Source organism: Pongo abelii, chromosome 2, assembly GCF_028885655.2.
Source record: "Pongo abelii isolate AG06213 chromosome 2, NHGRI_mPonAbe1-v2.0_pri, whole genome shotgun sequence".
Classification (NCBI taxonomy): domain Eukaryota; kingdom Metazoa; phylum Chordata; class Mammalia; order Primates; family Hominidae; genus Pongo; species Pongo abelii.
In genome coordinates this window covers 193,461,873-193,476,371 of record NC_085928.1, presented here as the reverse complement: position 1 = coordinate 193,476,371, position 14,499 = coordinate 193,461,873, and positions in this window count along the sequence as shown.

The window sequence follows — 14,499 nt, the reverse complement described above, 5'->3', positions numbered from 1 at the left end:
AGAGGATCACCTGAGCCTGGGAAGTTTGAGGCTGCAGTGAACCGTGATTGTGCCACTGCACTCCAGCCTGGGTGACAGAGTAAGGCAGAGAGAAAGAGAGAGATAGAAAGAGAGAGAGAGAGAGGAAGGAAGGAAGGAAGGGGAAGGGAAGGGAAGGGAAGGGAAGGGGAGAAGGAAAGAAAGAGAAGAAAGAAAGAAAAGAAAGAGAAGAAAGAAAAGACAAATATTTAAGGTGATGGGTATCCCAATTACCCTGATTTGATCATATTACTCTATCAAATTATCACATATACCCAGAAAATATGTACATTGATTAGGTATCAATAAAAAAAAGAAAAATCTAAAATAATAAAATGAGGAAACTCTATTTTTGTTTTGCTTCCGTCTACATTTTTCTTCTCCTTTCAGAAAAGAAAGGTAAACCATTTATGCATAGCTTTTAAAGGACCCTCTCTAGCACAAGAATGGAGGCTGCCATTTCCCCATCTGACAGCCTAACCCTCAGGGGCTTTTCTCTTATCTTGGAGGACCGAACAGTATAAGAGGAAGCTTACCTAAGCCAGGTGCTGGACTATGAGCTTCTCCTCATTTATTCTGCACAGGGAGGCTTTATATAAAGAGTCTCTTTCATTTTGTTTAAAAGCTGTCATTTTGTTGCATAGATATTTTGTAGGTAAGAGCTCTGATAGAAGAATTTCAAAGTGACTACGTTGGCCAAGTGAAGATTCCGGCTGAGAGACTGAGTCTAGGAAAGCTAGTCCCAGCAAGAGACCTCTTTTGGGTGCCAGAGTTTCCATCTCTGGTAGTAAGAGCTAATGTGACCATCATATACTTCTTATGCAAGGAAGCAGGAAACATCTGGATGAATGAATCAACACGGAGCATGGTCCAGAAAGGAAAAGCAGGAGCTGGGGGAACCTATGATGACAATAGCCAGAGGTAGAAGGGTTTGTCTTCTCCTTTCCAGCCTGAGCAGGTTGCCATATAACTCAGCACCAGGGCCCATTTATTCATCTACTGGGCACCAGGCATGGTGCTTGGTACCTTACCTGTCACTTAATCCTCATTTACTTACTGTCCCTTGATGTGGGTACCTTGAAGATGGTAAGATGCACAAGGCAATTGCATTGAGCCACTAGGATTATTTAGTCAGCCCTATCTCTGTAGCCAACATTCTGCCAAGGGAAGAGGGGACTAACACAGACATATAAGCCATAGTCCTAGCCTATATAGGACTTGCTATCACACTTCCATTGCTGAATTATTTTTTATTTTATTTAGTTATTCTTTTGAGACTGACTTTTGCTCTTGTCACCCAGGCTGGAGTGCAATGGCATGATCTCGGCTAACTGCAACCTCTGCATCCTGGGTTCAAGCGATTCTCCAGCCTCAGCCTCCCAAGTAGCTGGGATTACAGGTGCCTGCCGCTATGCCTGGCTAATTTTTGTATTTTTAGTAGAGAAGGGGTTTCACCATGTTGGCCAGGCTGGTTTTGAACTCCTGACCTCAGGTGATCCACCTGCCTCGGGCTCCCAAAGTGCTAAGATTACAGGTGTCAGCCACCGCACGCAGCTCCATTGCTGAATTATACAAACTGGTTTCAAAAAGAAAAATAATTTGTTCAGCATGAATATCCAAACTTTGGAGCTTGTTTCTGACCAATAAGGATCTAAATGGAATCCAAATGTATTTTTATCATGCATCGGATTCAATAGAGAAAAGTCTTTGGACACACGGAAGGAAAAACTTTACTCTGGTTGAAAGCGTTCCCCTTTGATTTAGTTATATCCTGTGATTTAGCTAAGCCATGAACTAATTGAGCACACACAACTGGGAGAATAATTAAGTATTAGGAGATAATTTCCCCTTGGTGTTTCATTTGTGAATTCATACACTCAATTTCAACCACTTCCTCTTCCAAAACCAGGTTAAAGTTGGACCTCATGATCCTTTAAAAACATAAATGAGATCATAGCATTTCTCTGCTCAAAACCCTCTAAGCACAACCATTTCACTTAAAGCAAAGGTTCTCAAGAAGGTCTACAGAGCTGTGCATGGCCTAGTTTTTCAGGATTTATTTCCCTAAGCTTGTCTGGTTTCTTCTGTCTTTTTTTCTTTTTCATTTCATTCTTCCTTTCTTTTTTAACACATCATTTCTACAAATAAGAAAAGATTGCCCTCTGCAGCACTCTAAATCGTCCTCCCCTCTTTCTATTTGCTACTTCAGGGGTCAGAAAATACAGCCTGTGGACCAAACGTCTGTTTTGTGTGGTCCACAGCTAAGAATGGTATTTACTGGTTTTTGTTTTTGTTTTTTTTGAGACGGAGTCTCACTCTGTTACCCAGGCTGGAGTGCAGTGGAGTAATCTCGGCTCACAGCAACCTCCACCTCCTACGTTAAAACTCTCCTGCCTCAGCCTCCCTAGTAGCTGGCATTACAGGTGCCTGACACCATGCCTGGCAAATTTTTGTATTTTTAGTAGAAATGGGATTTCGCCATGTTGGCCAGTCTGGACTCAAACTCCTGACCTCAGGTGGTCTGCCTGCCTCAGCCTCCTAAAGTGCTGGGGTTACAGGTGTGAGCCACCACGCCCAGCCTACATTTTTAAATGGTTGAAAAAATCAGAAGACAAATACTTTTTCATTGATGCATGAAATTATATAAAATTGAAATCTCAGTGTCTATAAGTTGTATTGGAACACACCCATGCCCATTTGTTTTCTTACTGTCTATGACTGCTTTTGTGCTACAAAAGCAGAATTGAGGGCTAGGCACGGTGGCTCATGCCTGTAATCCCAGGCATTGGATTTGGGAGGCCGAGGCGGGTGGATCACCTGAAGTCAGGAGTTCAAGACCAGCCTGGCCAACATGGTGAAACCCCATCTCTACTAAAAACACAAAAATTAGCCAGGCATGATGGTGGCACCTGTAATCCAAGCTACTCGGGAGGCTGAGGCAGGAGAATCGCTTGAACCCGGGGGGTGAAAGTTGCAGTGAGCCGAGATCGTACCACTGCACTCCAGCCTGGGCAACAGAGCAACACTCTGTCTCAAAAAAAAAAAAAAAAAAAAAAAAAAGAAGAAGAAGAAAAAAAGAGCAGAACTGAGTCATTGTGATGAGACTATATGACCCCTAGAGCCTAAAGTGTTTACTATCTGGCCCTTTACAGAAAAAGTGTTCTGCCTTCTGAGTTAGGCCAGTGTTATATCATTGTTTTCCACGTCTCTAACCATCCTTAAATGTTCAGTTCCATAAAGCAGCCTCTTTAACAAATGCAGCCTAAATCAGTACCACTGCCTGGATCCTGTTTCCTAGTGTAAAAGAATCAAATTGCTGATAGCAGCAATTGCCACCTCAGGTCCCTTCCCCTCGTCCTTTAACTTTCCTTCTGGGGGAAATCTGTAAGTACACAAAGGAGGGTGGTTCACTCTTTTTCTAGCAAAGCAGTGCTATTTAGAAACATGAAGATGGAGGGCTAGGAAAAGGCTACATTACAAAGAAAATGAGAAGAAGAGGCTGAGTACAGTGGCTCACACCTGTAATCCCAACACTTTGGGAGGCCGAGGCTGGTGGATCACCTGAGGTCAGGAGTTCGAGACCAGCCTGGCCAACATGGTGAAACCCCGTCTCTACTAATAATACAAAAAATTAGCTGGGCATGGTGGCACACTCCTGTAATCCCAGCTACTCGGGAGGCTGAGGCAGGAGAATCGCTTGAACCCAGGAGGCAGAGGTTGCAGTGAGCTGAGATCGTGCCATTGCACTCCAGCCTGGGCAACAAGAGCGAAACTCCATTAAAAAAAAATGAGAACAAGGACTAGCAAAACTCAGAAGGTAGCAAAACATAAATGATTCCAAACTTCAGACAGTGAAGCAAATGCTCTTCCTTCTTGGATTGCTTCTCTTGACCCCACCCACCTGTTCCCCTGCCCTTTCCTCGTGATGGGAACTTGGGATGATCCGTGCTGCATGGGGGAGGAAGGGCAGATGAGGAGGGACGGGACCTGGGCTGACCAGCTAGCTGTTCTGAGCTGCCATGGGGTCTGCCTGGAATTTATAGACATAACGTGTTAACCTGGTATCTCTGTGCCTCAGTTTCTTCTTCTGCAAAATGGGAGCTCATCACCCCCTCACAGGTTGTTGTGAGGCTTAAAGAGCTACTATATATATTAAGCATTCATAACAGTGCCTGTTGTATAATAAACACACATGTGTTAGGCTGCTCTTGAATTGCTACAAAGAAATAGGTGAGACTGGGTATTTCTAAGAAAAGAGGTTTAATTGGCTCATAGTTCTGCAGGCTGTCCAGGAAACACAGCTCCAGCATCTGCTTCTGGGCAGGCCTCAGGAAGCTTTTACTCATGGTAGAAGGTGAAGCGGGAGCAGGCACTTCACATGGCCACAGCAGGAGCAAGAGAGTGTGGGAAGGGAGGGGCCACACACTTTTAAACGACCAGATCTCACAAGAAGCCACTCACCATCGTGAGGACAGCACCAAACCATTCATGAGGGATCTGCCCCATGATCCAAACACCCCCCACCAGGTCCCACCTCCAGCCCTGGGGATTGCCATTCAACATGAGATTTGGCAGGATCAAATATCCAAATTATGTCAACATGAAAATCAGTAACCCGAAAAAGGAGAACTTTGTTTCCTAAGTGGGCAAGAAAAAACAGGCTGGGCACAGTGGCTCATGCCTGTAATCCCAGCACTTTGGGAGGCCTAGGAGGGCGGATCACGAGGTCAGGAGATCGAGATCATCCTGACTAACACGGTGAAACCCCATCTCTACTAAAAATACAAAAAATTATCTGGGCGCGGTGGTGGGTGCCTGTAGACCCAGCTACTCGGGAGGCTGAGGCAGGAGAATGGCATGAACCCGGGAGGTGGAGCTTGCAGTGAGCCGAGATCGTGCCACTGCACTCCAGTCTGGGTGACAGAGCAAGACTCCGTCTCAAAAAAAAAAAAAAAAAAAAAAAAAAGAAAAAAAAAAAAAAAGAAAAGAAAAGAAAAAACATGGACAAGAATTATATTTAGAAAAGGAAGCAGATGTTAACAAAACAATTGTGTCTCAAGAATAAATACTCAGGGCCAATTAAGAAAAGCAAATGTTTGACTTCTCTGAGACCTACTTTATATTTCAGCCTTTTTAACGAGTTTTGACTTCTGCGTAATCAGATTAGTTACTGGGAATTTAAAAATTTTTAGTGTAACTCCTTTAGAATTTGATAACACTCTATAATCTCTGTGTTATCAGTTTCCCGAGTGAAGATTCAGGGCTCTTCTTCGCCTATTTGTTCACTTGGCATTTCCCTGCTTTTATTTTTTCATGCCATTGAACAGAAATCTACGCGCATGTTTAACTTGTGAGGAAAGATAGAACAGTTTATATCTTTCAGCAATAGCTGGGGATCTTGTTGAATTTAGACAGTAGGTCTTACTGCCAGCAGTGAGAGAATAAAGTAATTCAGATTTTCCCTCTGTCCCATACTCATGCTCAGTTGGAATTTAAAGTCTTTGAACTAATGTTAAATCAAGAACTAATTCTAATACAAATGCTCTGTATGTGTGTGTGTGTGTGTGTGTGTGTCTAGAGGGACAATAGCTCCAAATGGCCCCTAATCTTTGCCCATGACTTGAGCTAAAGTTTCCTGGCTCAAGTCACAACCACCAAACACCCCAAGACAGCTACTGAGTGCAACTTTATATTTTCTGTTCAAACAAATTGGAAGTTCTCAAATTGAATTAATAAATGATACAAAAACTGAGAGAAAATATCATTTTCCACACTTAAAATGTGGGTTATAAGTGCAAACTTTAGGTTGTTCCCTTCTTACTTAGGTGGACAAGATAAATCACTACTACTAAATGGTAACCATTTATGCTTCCCAGTGTCAGTTCCTACAATGGATTTACTAAGAAAAACCTATGAAGTTGAAATTACAAGCTTTTCAGTAAATACTGAGTGATTTGTGATTTTTAAAAACATGTCAGTATGGCTCTTGGACTAGTTTTAGCAGGGGCATATATGTTTAAAAAGGAATAGATCACCACAACAAGCTAAAGGAAAAGATACTTAAAATATAGAAATCGATGTAACAAAGAATTTACAGGTAGTTTTATCTTTCTTTTCTTTCTCTTTTTCTTTTTTTTTTTTTTGAGATGGAGTCTCACTCTGTCACCCAGGCTGGAGTGCAGTGGTGTGATCTCGGCTCACCACAACCTCCGCCTCCCAGGTTCAAGCGATTCTCCTGCCTCAGCCTCCCGAGTGGCTGGGTTTACAGGCACCCTCCACCACTCCCAGCTAATTTTTCGTAGAGATGGGGTTTTGCCATGTTGCCCAAGCTGGTCTCGAACTCCTGACCTCAGGTGATATGATCATGACTTTTAAGCCTGATTCAGTTTCATCTTTAATACTGATGTGACTCATGGAGCATTTTGAATATCAGATTGATTTTTAATTAGAACGCCAGTGCCATTTCCTAATTCATATGAGCCTGTTCAGACTAGAACAAGAGACCTAAAATTTGAGTGTATTTTCCATAAAGAAGACAGAGAAGGCTGGGTGTGGTGACTCAGGCCTGTAATCCCAGCACTTTGGGAGGCCAAGGCAGGCAGATCACAAGGCCAGGAGTTCAAGACCAGCCTGGCCAATATGGTGAAACTTCATCTCTACTAAAAATATGAAAATTAGCCAGTCGTGGTGGCGGGTGCCTGTAGTCCCAGCTACTCAGGAGGCTGAGGCAGGAGAATCGCTTGAACCCAGGAGGTGGAGGGTGCAGTGAGCCGAGATTACACCACTGCACTCCAGCCTGGGCGACAGAGCGAGACTCCGTCTCAAAAAAAAAAAAAAAAAAAAAAACGCAAAAAAAGAAGACAGAAACATTCAGAAGAGCAGGTTTCATTATTTCCTTATTTCCTCAACAAACAGAGAAAACTGGAGTCAGAATGGAATGATTAAATGAATTAATTTTTTTCTGATACTCATAGACTATCCCCTGATTACAGTCCACTAGTTTTTATTTTGAATAGTGTTACCTACTTACATGAACTTTGGGTACTATTTATTTATTTATTTGAGACAGAGTCTTGCTCTGTCACCCAGGCTGGAGCATAGTGGTGTGATCTCGGCTCACTGCAACCTCCGTCCCCTGGGTTCAAGTGATTCTCCTGCCTCAGCCTCCCGAGTAGCTGGCATTACAGGCGCCCGCCACCACGCTTGGCTAATTTTTGTATTTTTAGTAGAGATGGGGTTTCACCATGGGGTTTATTTTTGTTTTGGCAATGATCAAGCGTTAGGATCACTTTACAGTTGGATAGAACTTTGGATCCCCCTACTGGTTTTCTCTTCAAATTGCAGGTTTCCACTAAATGGTTCACGGAATTGTGAGTTACCAACAAAATTGAAAAAACGAAGCAGGAAAATATGTACCACATATAGCAAGAGTAAATATTGTTTGGTGCAACTTTGTTTCAGTTATGTATCTATGAATGCAGAATCAAGAGCACCTTTCAGTCAGAAACTTTCGGTATCCAGGAAGCTACAGTAAGCAGGTGGAGACCAGGGTGTGCCCAGTCAGGCCACGGGGTTCCCAGGAAACCCTTTCCAGTAAATGAACAGTCCCAGTTTTAAGCAATGGGCGTGGAAAGTTGGGGAAAATGTATAAATCCATATGGCAGCCCCTCCCCCATAGGCCTGAAAGCAACATTGGTTTTTCGGTTTGTTTGTTTTGTTTTGTTTTTGAGACAGAGTTTCACTCTCATTCCCCAGGCTGGAGTGCAATGGTGTGAACTTGGCTCAGTGCAACCTCTGCCTCCTGGATTCAAGCGATTCTCCTGCCTCAGCCTCCCAAGTAGCTGGAATTACAGGCATGTGCCACCACGCCCGGCTAATTGTTTTGTATTTTTAGTAGAGACGAGTTTCTCCATGTTGGTCAGGCTGGTCTCGAACTCCTGACCTCAGGTGATCCACCCGCCTTGGCCTCTCAAAGTGCTAGGATTACAGGCGTAAGCCACCGCACCTGGCCGCAACACTGTTTTTAGTGGTGAATAGATACAGCATAGATTAACTGCTTTCCAGAATTGCTATGGGTCTTTTTTTCCCTCCTGGTTATTGATGTCAGCCATTATGGTTGGCAGTTTACAATAATTGATTTGTGTATTACTCTAAGTAATCTGAGCATTACTCTGAGTGATGCAATCCATGTGTGCATTACTCTAAGTGATGCAACTTAAACTCATGACCTAAGTGCATGATAAGTGGGAGTGTCAACAGCTCATCTTTGATTTGGCCTGTGGATTCTCTATTGTGTTTTGTATTGAGATAGTGCTAGTTTAATTTTAACACAGTGAGTAATGTGATCATATTTTCTAAGAGTTCAGGAAATGAAACTGAGAAGGATTATGATACCAAAGCTAGCATGATGTAAACATCACCATAAAAGAAAGTTAAATGACTGTTATTTTAATGATGGATGGAAGGACTGGATACTGTTGTTTTCTACACTGTATCAAGCACTACATCAAATTGCAGCAGCAACAACAACAAAATAAGGATAAGGAAGGTAAATAAACAAGACAGTACATTCTGCACACTAGACAGAAAAGCATTTGGGATTAAGAGCGGTGAAGAAGGGGATGGGAAAGCATATATGAAGACTGAATCTCACATGTCTGAGCTCAGACAGGCAAGTCCTTCTAAATCAATCAAAAATTTCATCCCCTCCCAAAGACACTTACCAGTTGAAAATAGCAGCTGCTAAATTAGTTTGGGCAGAACACGTGAATGACCATACATTCTCATTTCTTTGATTGCTTTGTGAGACCCAATAAAATCACCTTCAGGTGACTGATTCAGGTTCCAACTAAAATCTCCCAAGGGTGAACAAAAGGGATTTTTTTTTTTTTTGACAGGGTTTTGCTCTGTTACCAGGCTAGAGTGCACTGACATGATCATAGCTCATCACAGCCTCGATCCTGGGTTCAAGTGATCCTCCTGCCTTAGCCTCCCCAGTCGCTAGGACTATAGGTATGTGCCTCCATACTTGGCTCATTTTAAAATTTTTAGTAGTGATGCATCACTTGCTATGTTGCCCCGGCTAATCTTGAACTCCTGGCCTTAAGCGATTCTTCTGCCTTGGCCTCCCAAAGTGGTGGACTTACAGGCATGAGTTATGACACCCAGGCCAGAGGAAAATTTTGATAATGGATATATTGGCTCCTTACAGTGGAGAACTGCATCTGTCAGATATTACTACAGGGGTTTTCTACACTGTATCAAGCAGTACATCAAATTGCAGCAGCAACAACAACAAAATGTTCTCCCTCATTTGTAGGTACTTGGTTTGAAAAATGCAGTTTGAAATTATCTTCTTTATTTCTATTAAAATTTTCATAAAATGGAAGAAAACAAAAATTGTTGCTATCTTATCCAAATAAATACGAACTGTACTTTGACTGTCTCTGCATATATTTGGCAGATAGTACATATAATTTTGGCAAACTCGATTCTGTTTATGAACTTCTTAATAGAATGCAAAGATCTTACCTGCAAAAAAAATCCTGCATATCCTGTATACATAACACTGTTAAAAAGGGGTGTGATTTGGGAGGCTGAGGCAGGTGGATCACGAGGTCAAGCGATCAAGACCATCCTGGCCAAGATGGTGAAACCCTGTCTCTACTAAAAATACAAAAATTAGCTGGGTGTGGTGGTGCATGCCTGTAGTTCCAGCTACTCGGGAGGCTGAGGCAGGAGAATTGCTTGAACCCAGGAGGTGGAGGTTGCAGTGAGCCGAGATCGCGCCACTGCACTCCAGGCTGGCAACAGAGTTAGACTCTGTCAAAAAAAAAAAAAAAAAAAAAAAAAAAAAAAAAAAAGGCGGGGGTGTGATTTGCTTATCGTGATACTGAGAGTTTTCACAATGAAAGTTTTGGTCATTTTTCAATGTTCTCAAAATGTGCAGAATCACTTGATGAAATTCTGACGTTATAAAAATGGAAGGAGATGGCTTGCTTAGATTATGCCTACAAGATGGCTATCATTGTTGCCAGCCATATGTTAACAGAAGCAAAGGACCTGACTGACAAACAGCGGATCCATCAAAACAAGCCTGTGGCTACAAAGCGAGTGGGCACCCTTGGAGAGCTGGAAACAAATTCCTGCAAGTCTAAAAATCTGCTCTTGCTCCTAAGTAAATCCCAAGTATTCCATGCTCAAATACTTTTGTTGAGAGGATACTGAGCTTGATGTCCTCATGGACTGGCACCGGGAATCAATGTAATGGGGGTTGTATAAGAGCTGCGCAGCAAGGCAAAGTGAATTTTTACACTAGAATGTGTTCAGTTTTATTACTATATAAAAGACAAGACAGATGCCCTAAACTGGCTGCAGGTAGTTAGAGAATATTATTGGAAAAGGAAACAGAAAAAGTATGCTGTATTATGGGACCAAAAAAATGTTATTTTAAATTAAATGTAGGTCATAAACTGTTCCAAATGTATTCATGTTCTGTTTTAAAAAGTGTTCATTTTAAGAATACATAATAATAGTCTGCCAAATTTAACTATGCAACAAAGAGAATTAAAATAAATTGCTGTATCAGAGAATAGAAACATTATAAAATATTGTTATATTTTTCTCACACATATTATTTGTTTAATCAGTACTAGTATTTGCTACTACTAAATGTCACTGATAATTTCTTATTGTTCTTTTGCTTAAATAATAGCATTTATGTAACATAAAAGTAAACAATACAGAATAATATGTAATTTCAAATAAACTTCCATTTTTCATATTTTTATGTTAAAGTAAAACACACACATATACTTGTTTTATGTTACTTTATTATCTGTCCTTTTCGTCTAGTTTGTGTTCCAGGTTGGCTCTCTAAAACTGGGTCGCCCTATGATACAGTGCAATACAAGCATATCCTGGGCATATCAGGAAACTCATAGGAACACTGAAAGCTTTTTTCATGGCCGGGGGCGGTGGCTCACGCCTGTAATCCCAGCACTTTGGGAAGCCGAGGCGAGCAGATCACGAGGTCAGAAGATCGAGACCATCCTGGCTAACACAGTGAAACTCCGTCGGTACTAAAAATACAAAAAACTAGCCGGGCGTGGTGGCGGGCGCCTGTAGTCCCAGCTACTCCGGAGGCTGAGGCAGGAGAATGGCGTGAGCCCGGGAGGCGGAGCTTGCAGTGAGCCGAGATCGCGCCACTGCACTCCAGCCTGGGCGACAGAGCGAGATTCCGTCTCAAAAAAAAAAAAATCTTTTTGATGAGTAGAAATTTGCCACGCAGGACAAGTAGGAAAAGGTATTTCATTTCAGTAAAGGGATAAGCATTTTCTTTTTCTTTTTCTTTTTTTTTTTTTTTTTTTGAGACAGAGTCTTGCTCTGTCGCCCAGGCTGGAGTGCAATGGCGCAATCTTGGCTCACTGCAACCTCCGCCTCCCGGGCTCAAGCAATTCTCCTGCCTCAGTCTCCCAAGTAGCTGGGATTACAGGTGCCCGCCACCAAACCTGGCTAATTTTTGTATTTTTCGTAGATATGGGGTTTCAGCATGTTGGCCAGGCTGGTCTTGAACTCCTGACCTCAGATGATCCACCTGCCTTGGCCTCCCAAAGTGTTGGGATTACAAGTGTGAGCCACTGCGCTTGGCATGGATAAGCATTTTCAAACAGGTAGACAGATGAGAGTTGATAAACTGTATTGCAGCAGTTAAAATTGCTACTTGGCAATCATCCTGTTTTATATCATATATACGTATTCTGCTAAAGGTCATATATAAACAAGAAGTATGTCCTGATGGTGAAAAACATTTATTACAAGGATGAGCTGGGAAACAGAAGTGAGCCCAAGCCTGGGTGCCTTCATGTTGCCCCTCCCGGGTAGGGTTCCCTGCTTGTTGAATGAAGAATCTCCCTCCTTAGAATCTTTACTACCACATGTTAAATTAAGTTTAGCCTAAAGCTGCCTCCTTACATATTTTAAGTTCAGCCTAAAGGTTTCTCCGTACATAGTGAAGTGTCACCTAACAGGATATGTAAACAGACTGTAATCTAGTCTTGTACCAATCACTGAGTTTCGGCCAAAGCTGGCCAACTGTTCAAACTGTGTTCAAATAAGGCAAACACTATGATGTAACAATCCAGCTGTTTCTGTACCCTGGGGGCTGCACAGTAAATGGATTCGATAAAACAAGACCAAAGGTAGGAAAAGTTGGATATGTTTGCTGAAGTCTAGATTAGGGAAGAGGTTCAAGGTAATGAGGTTAGTAGCAATGTGGCCAGATGGTAAGTTCAGCTTTGAACATGTTGAGGTGCCAGCATGTCATCTGACTGAACACACCTGGGGAACACTGGTCTGATGCTTGGAGGAGCAGACAGGACATCTAAGAAGAGTGTGGAAAGAGTCGGGCGCGGTGGCTCACACCTGTAATCCCAGCACTTTGGGAGGCTAAGGCAGGCGGATCATGAGGTCAGGAGTTCGAGACAAGCCTGGCCAACACAGTGAAACCCTGTCTTTACTAATAATACAAAAATTAGTTGGACGTGGTGGCACGCACCTGTAGTCCTAGCTACTAGGGAGGCTGAGGCAGGGGAGTTGCTTGAACCCAGGAGATGGAGGTTGCAGTGACCCGAGCTCACTGCACCACTGCACTCCAACCTGGGTTACAGAGTGAGACTCTGTCTCAAAAATAAATAAATAAATAAATAAAAGAGTGTGTAGAGGATAGCAGAGGGTCACATTTAATGGCAAGCGAAAGGAGGCTTGGGAGTTAGAGAGGTGAGAGGAAGAAAGTGGGAATGGGGCCCTTGGAAGGGGAAATGTGGAGGAGGAAGGAGTGCCTTGTGCTGTGAAGTTCAAGAAAGTATCAAAGGTGTCCTTGAATGGAGATAATGAATGATCCCCACCCTTGCTGTATAAAATCCCCATTAATTAGCAGGGTACTATAGGCTAAATATTTGTGCCCAACCCCCCACCCCACACATTCACATATTGAAATCCTAACCTCCACTGTGATGTGACTGGGATGGGGAAACTTTGGGAAGTGATTATGTATAAGGGTGGAGCCCTCATAAATGAGATTAGTTGCCTTATAAAAAAAAGACCTAGGAGAGGCTGGGCGCGGTGGCTCACGCCTGTAATCCCAGCACTTTGGGAGGCCGAGGCGGGTGGATCACGAGGTCAGGAGATCGAGACCACGGTGAAACCCCGTCTCTACTAAAAATACAAAAAATTAGCCGGCGCAGTCGGGGGCGCCTGTGGTCCCAGCTACTCCGGAGGCTGAGGCAGGAGAATGGCATGAACCCGGGGGGCGGAGCTTGCAGTGAGCTGAGATCGCGCCACTGCACTCCAGCCTGGGCGACAGAGTGAGACTCCGTCTCAAAAAAAAAAAAGGAAGACCTTGGAGAGCTCCCTTGTCCTTTCTGCCATAGAGGACAGGGGAGAAGATGACCATCTATGAGGAAGTCAGACACGGAATCTGCCCGTGCCTTGATCTTGGACTTTCCAGCCCAGATGAACGAAGAAACTGGGACCAAGAAATGGGGATGCTGCTGTAACAAATATCTGAAAACGTAGAAGCAGTTTTGGATCTGGGTAAGGGGTAGGGGCTGGAAGAGTTTTGCAGTACCTGCTAGAAAAAGCTGATATCGATGTTGCAATGTAATGTCATAGGTAGACTAATGGTTGGCCTGCATTGGTGGAATGCGCCATTGGGTATTTGAGTCCAGGAAGGCTAGGAAGGCATCCCCTCAAGAGAACAAAACTGTCCCAGAGGCAGCATCATCTTCTGGTTGGGGCTTATCGTCTATTTAGTGCTGTGGGTGATATTCTCCTTTGATGCTCTGTTTCATTTCATAGTGCAGTGGTTGGCAGTGATCATCAGAGCTATGGCGCAATAAGGTGCCAAGCTATCTGGCTACATCAGGTGTAAAGTGGGCAGCAGAAAGAATTTAACCAGCATGGCTATGTCTTATCTTGGAAAGTTCATAGGACAAAATATTGGAGATAATCAGACTCCCTGAGTAGAAAGAGAAAACATACATGTTCTGTTACATCAGGGAGAAACTAATAAGATTCTTGACTCTGAACCATTTAGAGTTCGGTACATGCTGCAAAGAAGTTGGATTTGTTTTTCCACTGACAATTTTTGTTTTAAAAAAGGAAAAGCAGTGTTCATACTAAGTTTGCTTTTTTTTCTAACAGTTGAGGCTTGAAAGTATGATGCAGCTGGAAACATTATTAAAATGTATTTTATGGTGTGCACATGTATGCATATACTTATGTAATGTCCATATATCCCAAATTAATAAAAATGTTTGTGTTCATAAACATATGTAATGCAGACCTTTGCATCATTTTGATCTACAGAACATAGACAAATGTTCTTAGCCTATCTCAAAGTTCTATGTGTTTACTTATTATTTCTGTACATCATTTTCAGAAGAAAGGTTTGTTTCCATAATAAAAGTGAGCACTTTGGCT